The sequence below is a fragment of the Mesoplodon bidens genome, assembly GCF_964165515.1.
Source record: "Mesoplodon bidens genome assembly, chromosome: 1".
NCBI lineage: Eukaryota > Metazoa > Chordata > Mammalia > Artiodactyla > Ziphiidae > Mesoplodon > Mesoplodon bidens.
Window position 1 is genome coordinate 118885264 of NC_138176.1, and position 14218 is coordinate 118899481.

Here is a 14218-nt window from a genome sequence, read left to right on the forward strand (position 1 = left end):
TAAACAAAATTGATAAACCATTAGCCAGACTCATCAAGAAAAAAAGGGAGAAGACTCAAATCAATAGAATTAGAAATGAAAAAGTGGAAGTAACAACTGACACTGCAGAAATACAAAGGATTCTGAGAGATTACTACAAGCAACTCTATGCCAATAAAATGGTCAACCCGGAAGAAATGGACACATTCTTAAAAATCCACAACATTCTGAGATTGAACCAGGAAGAAATAAAAAATATGAACAGACCAATCACAAGCACTGAAATTGAAACTCTGATTAAAAATCTTGCAACAAACAAAAGCCCAGGACCAGATGGCTTCACAGGTGAATTCTATCAAACATTTAGCGAAGAGCTAACACCTATCCTTCTGAAACCTTCCAAAATACAGCAGAGGGAGGACACTCCAAAACTCATTCTATGAGGCCACCATCACCCTGATACCAAAACCAGACAAAGATGTCACAAAGAAATCTACAGGCCAATATCACTGAGAAACATAGATGCAAAAATCCTCAACAAAATACTAGCAAACAGAATCCAACAGCAATTAAAAGGATCATACACCATGATCAAGTGGGGTTTATTCCAGGAATGCAAGGAATCTTCAATATACACAAATCAATCAATGTGATACACCATATTAACAAATTGAAGGAGAAAAACCATATGATCTTCTCAATAGATGCAGAGAAAGCGCTCAACAAAATTCAACACCTATATATGATAAAAACCCTCGAGAAAATAGGCATAGAGGGAACTTACCTCAACATAATAAAGGCCATATATGACAAACCCACAGCCAACGTCATCCTCAGTGGTGAAAAACTGAAACCATTTCCACTAAGATCTGGAACAAGAAAAGGTTGCCCACTCTCACCACTATTATAGAACATAATTTTGGAAGTTTTAGCCACAGCAGTCAGAGAAGAAAAAGAAAAAAAAGGAACCCAAATAGGAAAAGAAGAAGTAAAGCTGTCACTGTTTGCAGATGACATGATACTATACATAGAGAATCCTAAAAATGCCACCAGAAAACTACTAGAAATAATCAATGAATTTGGTAAAGTTGAAGGATACAAAATTATAAATTTATTTATTTATTTTTGGCTGTGTTGGGTCTTTGTTTCTGTGCAAGGGCTTTCTCTAGTTGTGGCAAGCGGGGGCCACTCTTCATCGCGGTGCGTGGGCCTCTCACTGTTGTGGCCTCTCTTGTTGCGGAGCACAGGCTCCAGACATGCAGGCTCAGTAGTTGTGGCTCACGGGCCCAGTTGCTCCGCGGCATGTGGGATCTTCCCAAACCAGGGCTCGAACCCGTGTCCCCTGCATTGGCAGGCAGACTCTCAACCACTGCACCACCAGGGAAGCCCTAAGGATACAAAATTAATGCACAGAAATCTCTTGCATTCCTATACACTAATGATGAAAAACCTGAAAGTGAAATTAAGAAAACACTCCCATTTACCATTGCAACAAAAAGGATAAAATACCTAGGAATAAACCTACCTAAGGAGAAAAAAGTCCTGTATGCAGAAAATTATAAGACACTGATGAAAGAAATTAAAGATGATACAAACAGATGGAGAGATATACCATATTCGTGGATTGGAAGAATCAACATTGTGAAAATAACTATACTACCCAAAGCAATCTACAGATTCAATACAATCCCTATTACACTACCACTGGCAGTTTTCATAGAACTAGAACAAAAAATTTCACAATTTGTATGGAAACACAAAAGACCCCAAGTAGCCAAAGCAATCTTGAGAATGAAAAACAGAGCTGGAGGAATCAGGCTCCTGGACTTCAGACTATACTACAAAGCTACAGTCATCAAGACAGTATGGTACTGGCACAAAAATAGAAATATACACCAATGGAACAGGGTAGAAAGCCCAGAGATAAACCCATTCACATATGGTCACCTTATCTTTGATAAAGGAGGCAAGAATATACAGTGGAGTAAAGATAGCCTTTTCAATAATTGGTTCTGGGAAAACTGGATAGCTACATGGAAAAGAATGAAATTAGAACACTCCCTAACACCATACACAAAAATAAACTCAAGATGTATTAAAGACCTAAATGTAAGGCCAGACACTATAAAACTCTTAGAGGAAAACATAGGCAGAACACTCTATGACATAAATCACAGCAAGATCCTTTTTGACTCACCTCCTACAGAAATGGAAATAAAAACAAAAATAAACAAATGGGACCTAATGAAACTTAAAAGCTTTTGCACAGCAAAGGAAACCATAAACAAGATGAAAAGACAACCCTCAGAATGGGAGAAAATATTTGCAGACGAAGCAACTGACAAAAGATTAATCTCCAAAATTTATAAGCAGCTCATGCAGCTCAATATCAAAAAAACAAACAACCCAATCCAAAAATGGGCAGAAGACCTAAATAGACATTTCTCCAAAGAAGATACACAGATTGCCAACAAACACATCAAAGAATGTTCAACATCATTAATCCTTAGAGAAATGCAAATCAAAAGTACAGTGGGGTATCATCTCACACCAGTGAGAATGGCCATCATCAAGAAATTTGCAAACAATAAATGACGGAGAGGGTGTGGAGAAAAGGGAACCCTCTTGCACTGTTGGTGGGAATGTAAATTGATACAGCCACTATGGAGAACAGTATGGAGGTTCCTTAAAAAACTAATAATAGAACTACCATATGACTCAGCAATCCCACTACTGGGCATATACCCTGAGAAAACCATAATTCAAAAAGAGTCATGTACCACAATGTTCATTGCAGCTCTATTTACAATAGCCAGGACATGGAAGCAACCTAAGTGTCCATCAATAGATGAATGGATAAAGAAGATGTGGCGCATATATACAATGGAATATTACTCAGCCATAAAAAGAAACAAAACTGAGTGATTTGTAGTGAGGTGGATGGACATAGAATCTGTCATACAGAGTGAAGTAAGTCAGAAAGAGGAAAACAAATACTGTATGCTAACACATATATATGGAATCTAAACAAAGCAAAAGGTTCTGAGGAACCTACAGGCAGGACAGGAATAAAGACGCAGATGTAGTGAGTGGACTTAAGGACACAGGGTGGGGAAAGGTAAGCTGGGACAAAGTGAAAGAGTGGCATTGACATATATACACTGTCAAATGTAAAAGACATAGCTAGTGGGAAGCAGCTGCAAAGCAAAGGGAAATCAGCTCAGTGCTTTGTGACCACCTGTAGGGGTGGGATAGGGAGGGTGGAAGGGAGGTGCAAGAGGGAGGGGATATGGGGATATATGTATACATTTAGCTGATTCACTTTGTTGTACAGCAGCAACTAACCCAACAATGTAAAGCAATTATACTCCAATAAAGATGTTAAGGAAAAAAAAAAAGAAATTCTAAAGGGAGTTATTTGAGTGAAAGTAAAAGGACACTAATTAACATCATAAAAACATAAGAACGTAGCATAACACTCACTGGTAATAGTAAATATATAGTCAATGTTAGATTCTGTAATATGGGAATGATGGTGCAGTATTCAATTCCAGCTCTAGTTTAAAAGTCAAAATATCCATAATAACAATAGTCTCTTATTAGTTGCACAATATAAAAATATGTAGGGAATTCCCTGGCAGTCCAGTCGTTAGTATTTGGCACTTTCACTGCCTTGGCCCGGGCTCAATCCCTGGTCAGGGAACTAAGATCCTGCAAGCCATGAAGTGTGGCAAAAAAAAAAAAGTAAATTGTAACATCAATAACCTAAAGTATGGGGGAGGGGAAGTAAAAGTATAAAGTTTAAGAATTCTGTTGAAGTTAAAATTTAACACACCATTGTAAACTGATAACAACCTAAGATATATAATGTAAGCCTCGTGGTAAACATAAGGGAAAAACCTATAGTAATTACATAAAAGAACATGATAAGGAAGTCAAAGCGTATTGATACCAAAAGACATCAAAACACACAAAAAGACAGCAGGATAAGAAACAAGAAACAATGGATCTATAAAACAACCAGAAAAGAATAAAATGGTAATAGTAAGTCCTTGCCTAACAATAATTACTTTAAGTGTAAATGTATTAAAATCTCCAATCAAAAGACATAAAATGGCTAAATGGATTAAAAAAACAAAATACAACAATGTGCTGCCTATAAGAGACTCACTTTAGCCTTAAAGACAGATATAGCCTGAGATTGCAGGATGGGAAAAGAAATTTCAAGCAAATGTTAACAACAAAAAGCCAGGGTTGCTATACTTACATCAGGCAAAATAGACTTTAAACTAAAAATGCTAAAGAGAAACAAAGAAGGTTACTACATCATGATAAAGAGGTCAATCCATCAAAATGATATAGCAATTGTAAATATTTCTGTGTCTCACATTGAAGCATCTAAATACATAAAGCAGAAAACCAAAAGTTAAAGGAGAAATAAACAGGAATACAATAATAGATGGGGACTTTAATATCTCACTCTCAACAATGGATAAATGATCCAGACAGAGAATCTATAAGGAAATAGCAGATTCAAACAACACTATAGGTGAAATTGACCTAACAGACAAATTCAGAACAATCTATCTGACAACAGCAGAGCACACATTCTTCTCAAGCATACCTGAGACACTTTTTAGAACAGACCATATGTTAGGCCACAAAACAAGTCTTAGGAAATTCAAGAAGATTTAAATCATACCAAGTGTATTCTCTGACCACAACAATAAGAGACTAGAAATTAATAGCAAGAGGAAAACTGGAAAATTCACAAATACATGGAAATTAAACAACACTCTTCTTAACAACCAACGTATCAAAGAAGACATGAAAAGGAAAATTAAAAAGTGTTGAAACAAATGAAAATGGAAACACAACATACCAAAACTTACGTGACACAGCAAAAGCAGTTCTAAGAAAGAAGTTTGTAGCAATAAACCTACATTAAGAAGCAAAAATGGGAAGACGGGATGAAGATGATGGAGGAGTAGGATGTGGAGCTCACCTCCTCCCACAAAAACATTAAAAATACATCTACAAGTGGAACGATTCACACAGAACATCTAGTGAATGCTGGAAGAAGACCTCAGATTTCCAAAAGGGCAAGAAAACCTCCACGTAACCAGGTAGGACAAAAGGAAAAGGTAAAAGAAAGGAAGCAGGACAGGGCCCTCCTCCCAGGGAGGGAGCTTTGAAGAAGGAAATGTTCCTGCATCCTGCAAAGGCACCTCACAGGTGGGGAGATCAGCCTGGATGAAGGGGGAGCTTTGGAGCCTCGGAGGAGAGCACAGCAACTAGTCTGTGGAAGGCAAAATGGAGAGTAACTGGACAGAAGGTCAGCACCACCACCCTGCACTCCCCAGCCCGAGACGCTAGTCCATTGGTGATGGTGGGGTCTGGGTGCTGAAGCTTAGGTGTCAGAGATCAGACCCAGGGAGAGGACCAGGGTTGGCTGTGCAGTGACAGCCTGAGGAACTGAGGGTACACTCAGAAGAAGCCTGGGCCCACCAGAGAGGCAAAGTGCCATTGTTGGCGGGTGTACAAGGAGAGGGGTGGGACCACCATAAGATCTTCCTTCCCCGTGTGTGTGCTCTCAGGCAACAGGACACTGCCTACAGGAGCTCCAGGGGCAGGCATGAGTTGCTGACACCACTGTGGGCTCCAGAGGTGGGCACGGGCTGCTGCCACCACTACGAGACCCATGAACAGGCACCAAGCACTGCCCCCACTGTCCCAGGAGTGCGTGGGCTGCAGACGTCCCTAAGAGATCTGTGAGCAGGCGGCAAGCCCTGCCCCCACTGTCCTGGGACTGCTCAGGCTGCAGCTGCCCCTAGGAGACCCATGAGCAGGCACCAAGCTCTGCCCCCACTGTCCTGGGAATGCACAGGCCACAGCTGCTGCTACGAGACCTGTGAGCAGGCACCAAGTGCTGGCCCCACCATCCTGGGGGCATGCAAGGGCCACTGCACCTGCACACCCCATATCAAGGGGATAATGGCCAGCACACACTGAGAAATTGGAAGCAAGCATCCAAACTAAGAGCAGCCCCTTGAATCCAGACAAGATGGTGGAGTAGAAGGACTTGAGCTCACCTCTTCTCATGAAAACATCAAAATCACAACTAATTGCTGAACAACCATCGACAAAAAAGACTGGGACTTACCAAAAAAGATATTTCAAATTCAGAGACAAGCCACAACAAGATGGTAGGAGGAATGCTTTTGCAACATAATCAAATCCCATACCCACTGGGTGGGTGACCCACAAACTGGGAAATAATTATATTGCAGAGGTTCTCCCACAAAAGTGAGAGCTCTGAGCCCCACGTCAGGCTACCCAGCCTGAGGGTCTGGCATCAGGAGGAGGAACCCCCAGATCATTTGGCACTGAAGGCCAGTGGGGCTTGAATGCAGGAGCTCCACAGGACTGGGGGGGGCACCAGAAACTCCACACTTGGAGGGTGCACACAAATTTTCACGTGCACTGGGACCCAGCACAAAGCAGTAATCCATAGGAGCCTGGGACAGTCCTACCTGCAGGTCTTGGAGGGTCTCCTGGGGAGGCGGGGGTCAGCTGTGGCTCACTGCAGGGGCAAGGACACTGGCGGCAGAGACCCCAGGGAATATGGATTGGTGTGAGCTCCCCCAAAGATTGCCATTTTGACACCAAGACCTGGCCCTACCCAATAGCCTGGAGGCTTTAGTGCTGTAACACCTCAGGCCAAACAACCAGCAGGATAGCAACACAGCCCCACCCATCAGCACACAGACTGCCTTAAAGCCATACTGAGCTCACAGCCACCTCTAAACACACCCTTTGACACAGCTCTGCCCACCAGAGGGATAAGACCCAGCTCCACCCACCATTGGGCAGGCACCAGTCCCTCCCACCAGGAAGCCAGCACAAGCCCCAGCACCAACCTCACCCACCATGGGGCAGAAACCAGAAGCAAGAGGAGCTATGTATGATCCTGCAGCCTGCAGAAAGGAGACCACAGAGAAAGTTAGACAAAATGAGATGGCAGAGAAATATTTTCCAGAAGAAGGAACAAGATAAAAACCCAGAAGAACAACTAAGTGAAGTAGAGATAGGCAATCTACCTGAAAAAGAATTTAGAGTAATGATAGTAAAGATGATCCAAGATCTCGGAAAAAGAATGGAGGAACAGACTGAGAAGATACAAGAGATGTTTAACAAAGACCTAGAAGATAGAAAGAACAAACAGAGCAGAACAATACAATGACTAAAATGAAAAATACACTAGAAGGAATGAACAGCAGAATAAATGAGGCAGAAGAATGGATAAGTGAGCTGGAAGAGAGCATGGTGGAAATCACTGCTGTGTAACAGAATAAAAAGAATGAAAAGAAATGAGGACAGTCTCAGAGACCTCTGGGACAATATAGGACACAATGACATTTGCATTATAGGGGTCCCAGAAGAAGAAGAGAAAGAAAAGGGCTTGAGAAAATATATATTTGAAGATACTATAGCTGAAAAGTTCCAACATGAGAAAGCAAACACTCACTCAAGTCCAGGAAGTGCAGAGAATCCCGTACAGGATGAACCCAAGGAAGAACACACCAAGACACATATAAACCAAACTGACAGAGTTAAAGACAAAGAAAAAAATATTAAAAGCAACAAATAACATACAAGGGAATCCCCACAAGACTACTGGCTGATTTTTCAGCAGAAACTCTGCAGGCCAGAAGGGAGTGGCATGATACATTTCAAGTGATGAAAGGGAAAAACCTACAACCAAGAACACTCTACCCAGGAAGACTTTCATTCAGATTCAATGGAGAAATCAAAAGCTTTACAGACAAGCTAAAGCTTAGAGAATCCACCACCACAAAACCAGCTTTACAATGAATCCTGAAGGAACTTCTCTGGGCAGAAAAGAAAAGCCCACACTAGAAACAAGAAAATTATGAATGGGAAAGCTCACCAGTAAAAGCAAACATAAAGTAAAGGTAGGAAATCATTCACTCAGAAATATGATATCAAAACCAGCAATTGTGAGAAGAGGAGAGTACAAATGCAGGATATTGGAAATGCATTGGAAATTAAGAGATCAGCAACTTAAAACAATCTTGTATATGTAGCAACTGCTATATCATAACCTCATGGTAATCGCAAACCAAAAAATCTACAATAGATACACACACAACAAAGAAAAAGCAATCCAAACACAACACTAAAGATAGTCATCACAACACAAGAGAAGAGAACAAAAGAGGAAGGGAAGAAAAAAGATCTACAAAAACAAATCCAAAACAAGTAACACACGGCAATAAGAACATACATATCGTTAATTACCTTAAATGTAAATGGATTAAATGCACCAACCAAAAGACACAGACTGGCTGAATGGATAAAAAAATAAGACCCATATATATGCTGTCCACAAGAGATCAACTACAGATCTAGGGACACATACAGATTTAAAGTGAGGAGATGAAAAAAGGTATTCCATGCATATGGAAATCAAAAGAAAGCTGGAGTGGCAATATCGGATAAAGTAGACTTTAAAATAAAGACTGTTAGAAGAGACAAAGAAGGGCAGTACATAATGATCAATGGATCAATCCAAGAAGAAGATATAACAACTGAAAATATATATGCACCCAACATAGGAGCACCTCATTATATAAGGCAAATGCTAACAGCCATAAAAGGAGAAATTGACAGTAACGCAATAATAGTGGGGGACTTTAACTCCCCACTTTCATCAATGGACAGATCATCCAGAAAGAAAATCAATAAGGAAACACAGGCCCTAAATGACACATTAGACCAAATGAACATAATTGATATTTATAGAGCACTCCATCCAAAAGCAGCAGAATACACTTTCTTCTCAAGTGCACATGGAACATTCTCCAGGATAGATCACGCCTGGGGCCACAAATCAAGCCTCAGTAAATTTAAGAAAACTGAAATCATAGTAAGCATCTTTTTTGACCACAATGCTATGAGACTAGAAATCAATTACAAGAAAAAAAATGGTAAAAGACACAAACATGTGGAGGCTAATAAACAACCAATGAATCACTGAAGAAATTAAAGAGGAAATAAAAAAATACCTAGAGACAAATGGCAATGAACACATGATGATCCAAAACCTATGGGATGCAGCAAAAGTAGCTCTAAGAGGGAAGTTTATAGCAATACAATCCCACCTTAAGAAACAAGAAACATCTCAAATAAACAACCTAACCTTACACCTAAAGCAACTAGAAAAAGAACAAACAAAACCCAAAGTTAGTGGAAGGAAAGAAATCATAAAGATCAGAGCAGAAATAAATGAAATAGAGACAAAGAAAACAATAGAAAAGAGCAATGAAACTAAAAACTGGTTCTTTGAAAAGATAAACAAAACTGATAAACCTTTAGCCAGACTCATCAAGAAAAAAAGGGAGAGGGCTCAAATCAATAAAATTAGAAATGAAAAAGGAGAAGTTACAACGGACAACACAGAAATACAAAGGATCATAAGAGACTACTACAAACAACTGTATGCCAATAAAATGGACAACACAGAAGAAATGGACAAATTCTTAGAAAGGTGCAAACTTCCAAGACTGAACCAAGAGGACACAGAAAATCTGAACAGAACAATCACAACTACTGAAATTGAAACAGTAATTAAAATACTTCCAACATAAGTCAGGACTAGATGGCTTCACAGGCGAGGTCTATCAAATATTTAGAGAAGAGTTAACAGCTATTCTTCTGAAATCCTTCCAAAAAGTTGCAGAGAAAGGAACACTCCCAAACTCATTCTATGAGGCCGCCATCACCCTGATAGCAAAACCAGACAAAGATACCACAAAAAAAACAAAATTACAGGCCAATATCACAGATGAACATAGACGCAAAAATCCTCAACAAAATATTAGCAAACCAAATCCAACAATACATTAAAAGGATCATACACCATGATCAAGTAGGATTTACCCCAGGGATGCAAGGACCCTTCAACATATGTAAATCAATCAGTGTGATACATCACATTAACAAACTAAAGAATAAAAACCACATGATCATCTCAATAGATGCAGAAAAGCTTTTGACAAAACTGAACACTCATTTATGACAAAAACTCTCCAGGAAGTGGGCATAGATGGAACTTACCTCAACATAATGAAGGCCATATATGAGAAACACACTGCTAACATCATTCTCAGTGGTGAAAAGCTGAAAGCATTCCTTCTAAGTTCAGGAGCAAGCCAAGGGTATCCACTGTCTCTGCTTTTATTCAACATAGTTTTGGAAGCCCTAGGCACAGCAATCAGAGAAGAAAAAGAAATAAAAGAATACAAATTGGAAAAGAAGAACTAAAACTGTCACTGTTTGAAGATGACATGATACTATACATAAAAAATCCTAAAGATGCTACCAGAAAACTATTAGAGCTCATCAACGAATTTGGTAAAGTTGCAGGATATAAAATTAATACATAGAAATCTCTTGCATTCCTATACACTAGGAATGAACAATCAGACAGAGAAATTAAGGAAACAATCCTCTTTACCACTGCATCAAAAAGAATAAACTACCTAGGAATAAATCTCCCTAAGGAGGCAAAAGACCTATACTCTGAAAACTATAAGACGCTGCTGAAAGAAAGATACAAACAGATGGAACGATATACTAAATTCTTGGATTGGAAGAATCAATACTACCCAAGGCAATCTACAGATTCAATGCAATCCCTATCAAATTACCAGTGGCATTTTTCACAGAACTAGAACAAAAGTTTTAAACATTTGTATGGAAACACAAATGACCCCAAATAGCCAAAGCAATCCTGAGAAAGAAAAACAGAGCTGGAGGATAGATCAATGGAATAGGATAGAAAGCCCGGAAATTAGCCCACACACCTCTAGTCAATTAATCCATGACAACGGAGGCAAGAATACACAACTGAGAAAAGACAGCCTCTTCAATAAGTGGTGCTGGTAAAACTGGACAGCTACACGTAAAAGAATGAAATTAGAACATTCTCTAACACCATACACAAAAACAAAGTCAAAATGTAAGGCCAGACTCTATAAAACTGTTAGAGGAAAACATAGGCAGAACACTTTGACATAAATCACAGCAATATATTTTTGGATCCACCTCCTAGAGCAGTGAAAATAAAAACAAAAAATAAACAAACTAATTAAACTTACAAGCTTTTGCACAGCAAAGGAAACCATAAATAAAATGAAAAGATAACCCACAGAATGGGAGAAAATATTTGCAAAAGAAGCAACTGACAAGGGATTAATCTCCAAAATATCCAAACAGTTCATGCAGCTCATTATCAAAAAAACAAATAACCCAATCAAAAAATGGGCAGAAGATCTAAATAGACATTGCTCCAAAGAAGACATACAGATGGCCAAGAGGCACATGAAAAGATGCTCAACATTGCTAATTATTAGAGAAATGCAAATCAAAACTACAAATGAGATATCACCTCACACCAGTCAGAATGGCCATCATCAAGAAATCTATAAACAATAGATGCTGGAGAGGGTGTGGAGAAAAGGGAACCTTCCTACACCAGTGGTAGGACTGTTAATTGGTACAACCACTACGGAGAACAGTATGCAGGTTCCTTAAAAAACTAAAAATGGAACTACAGTATGATCCAGCAATCCCACTCCTGGGTATATATCCAGAGAAAACCATATTTCAAACAGATATATACACTCCAGAGTTCACTGCAGCACTGTTTACAATAGCCAAGACACAGAAGCAACCTAAGTGTCTATCGAGAGAGGAATGGATAATGAAGATGTGGTACATATATACAATGGAATATTACTCAGCCATAAAAAAGAATGAAATAATGCCATTTGCAGCAACATGGATGGATCTAGAGATTATTATACTAGGTGAAGTAAGTCAGACAGGGAAAAACAAATATATCAGTCTTATGTGGAATCTAATTTAAAAAATGATACAAATGAACTTATTTACAAACAGAAATAGATGCATAGATTTGAAAACTTATAGTTACTAAAGGGGAAATGTTGAGCAGGAGGGATAAAGCAGGAGTATGGGATTAACATATACACACTACTATATATAAACTAGATAACCAACAAGGACCTACTGTATGGCACAGGGAATTCTACTCAATATTCTGTAATAACCAATATTGGAAAAGAATCTGAAAATGAATATATGTATATGTATAACTGAATCACTTTGCTCTACACCTGAAATTAACAAAACATTGTAAATCAACTATACTCCAAAAAAATAAAATAAAATAAAGAAAATGTGGGGAAAAAAAGAAGCAAAAATTATTCCAAATAAACAACTTAACTCTACTCCTTAAGGAACTAGAAAAAGAACACACTGAGCCCAAAGTTGGCAGAAGGAAAAAAATAATAAAGATTAGCAAAGAAATAAATGAAATAGAGAACAGGAAAACATTAGAAAATGTTAATAAAACTAAGAATTGGTTCTTTGAAAATACAAGGAAAATTGACCAACCTTTAGCTAGACTAACCAAGGAAATAAGAGAGAGGACCCAAATCAACAAAATTATAAATAAAAAAGGAGACATTACAACAGATACCACAGAAATACAAAGGATCACAAGAAGCTGTTATAAACAGCTATATGTCAACAAACTGGACAACCTAGAACAAATGGAAAAATTCTTAGGAACATACAACTTACTAAGCCTGAATCAGGAAGAAATAGAAAATCTGAATAGAATTACTAGTAGGAGATTTCATCAGTAATCAAAAACCTCCCAACAAAGAAAATCCCATGACCAGATGGCTTCACTGGTGAATTTTACCAAACATTTAAAGAAGAATTAACACCAGTCTTTCTCAAACTCTTCCAAAAAAAATCAAAGAGGAAGGAACACTCCCAAACTCATTTTACAAGGCCAGCATTATCATGATACCAAAAGCAGAAAATGACACAACTAGAAAAGAAAACTACAGGCCAATATCTCTGATAAATATAGATGCAAAAATTCTCAACAAAATACATGCAAACAAAATTCATTAGCACATTAAAAGGATCATTCACTATGATATAGTGGGATTTACCCCTGGGATGAAAGGATGTTTCAACATTCGCAAGTCAATCAATGTGTTTCATCACATTAATACAGTGAAGGAAAAGAATCATATGAACATCTCAATAGAGCAGAAAGAACATTTGACAAAATTCAATATCCATTCATGATAAAAGCACTTAACAAATTAAGTATAGAAGGAACATACCTCAGTATAATTAAGGCCATATATGAGAAGCCCACAGCTAACATCATCCTCAATGAAGGAAGATAGAAAGCTTTTCCTCTAACATCAGGAACAAGACAAGGTTGCCCACTCTCTCACCATTCCTATTCAACATAGTACTGGAAGTTCTAGCCAAAGCAATCAAACCAGAAAAAGAACGAAAATCCATCAGACTTAGAAAGGAAGAAATAAAATTGTCTCTGTTTGCAGAAGATATGATTTTATATATAGAAAATCCCCAAGACTCCACCAAAAGCTGTTATAGTAGTCCCCCCACCCTTATTTGTAGGGGATATGTTCCATGACCCTTAGCGGATGCCTGATGCTTCAGATTGTACTGAATCCTAAGTATACTTATTATGCTTTTTTTTTTTCCTATTCACGTACTAATGGGTGGATTGTGTCTACAGAATGGATACGCCGGACAAAGGGCAGAATACTGTCCCAGGTAGCACAGAGACAGATGGCACAAGACTTCATCACATTACTCAGAGCAGTGCACAATTTATAATTTATGAATTATTTGTTTCTGGAATTTTCCATTTAATATTTAAGACCATGGTTTACTGTGGTTAACTGAAACCACAGAAAGTGATACTGTGAATGAGGAGGGACTACTGTATATCTAATCAAAGGATTCAGTAAAGTTGCAGGATACAAAATTAAATACAAAAATCAGTAATGTTTCTATACACTGAAAATGAAATTTCTGCCAAAGAAATAAAGAAATTGATCCCATTTACAACAGCATCAAAAACAAACAAACAAAAATACTTAGGAATAAATTTAACCAAGGCGGTGAAAGATCTCTACTCTGAAAGTTACAAGACATTGATGAAAGAAATAAACGAAAACACAAAAATGGAAAGGTATACTGGGTTCATGAATTGGAGAATTAATATTGTTAAAATGTCCATATTACCCAAAGCCACCTATGGATTCGATATAATCCCTATTGAGATTCCAATGGC